Below are 1,062 nucleotides of genomic sequence, written 5' to 3'. Positions count from 1 at the left end.
ATATCAACTTGAATGAAAAAAAATTAAAATATAGCAACACTGAGATGACACAGATGTTGAAATTATCTAAAGGATTTTACAGAAGCCATTATAAAAATGCTTTGACAGGAAATTATGAACATGTTTTAAACAAAAAATACAAAGTCTCTACAAAGAAATAGAAAAAATACAAAGAAATGAAGAAGAAACAAATGGAAATTTTAGAACTGAAACATATAGTAACTGAGTTCAGCAAAAGAATGAAGAAGACAGAAGAAAGAATCAGATGACTCAAAGATAGAAGAAGTCAAATTACCCAATTCTAACAACAGAGAAAAAAACTTTTGTTTGGAAAAAAATAAACAGAGCCTTAGAGATTTGTGGTACTATAATAAAATATCTAATATTTATGTAATGAAAGCCTGGGAAGAAGAGAAGAAAGAGCGGGGCTGAAAAGTTGTCCAAATAAGTAATGACGAAAAATTTTCCAAATTCAGCAAAAGACATAAACCTAAAGATTCAAGAAGCTAAGCGAATCACAAACAATAAAAACCCAAAGCCATAGTTGCCAAGACACAATATAATAAAGCTTCTGAAAACTAAATTCAAACAAAAAATCTTTAAAGCAGCAAGAGAGAGAAAAAAAAAAACCATAATTTAAATGACATAGATTTCTCATCAGGAATAATGGAAGTCAGAAGGATGTGGCACAATTTTCCAGTGATAAAAGAGAAGATCATAAAGTCCTATATTCAGCCAAAACAGGCTTTAGAAATGAACTCACTAAAAAAAGTTAACTCACTCTCTGCTGGTGCGGTGGCTTACGTCTGTAATCCTAGAACTTTGGGAGGCTGAGACAGGTGAGTCACCTAAGGTCTAGAGTTTGAGACCAGCCTGGCCAAACTGATAAAACCCTGTCTTTACTGAAAATACAAAAATTAGCCGGGCGTGGTGGTTGACACCTGTAATCCCTAATCCCATGTATTCAGGAGGCTAAGGCAGGAAAATCACTTACACCTGGGAGGTGGAGTTTGCAGTGAGCGAGATTGCACCATTGGGCAACAAGAGTGAAATTCCGTCTCA

The sequence above is a fragment of the Cebus imitator genome, unplaced genomic scaffold (genome assembly GCF_001604975.1).
Source record: "Cebus imitator isolate Cc_AM_T3 unplaced genomic scaffold, Cebus_imitator-1.0 Scaffold518, whole genome shotgun sequence".
NCBI classification, from domain to species: Eukaryota; Metazoa; Chordata; class Mammalia; order Primates; family Cebidae; genus Cebus; species Cebus imitator.
This window is presented reverse-complemented; position numbering follows the sequence as displayed.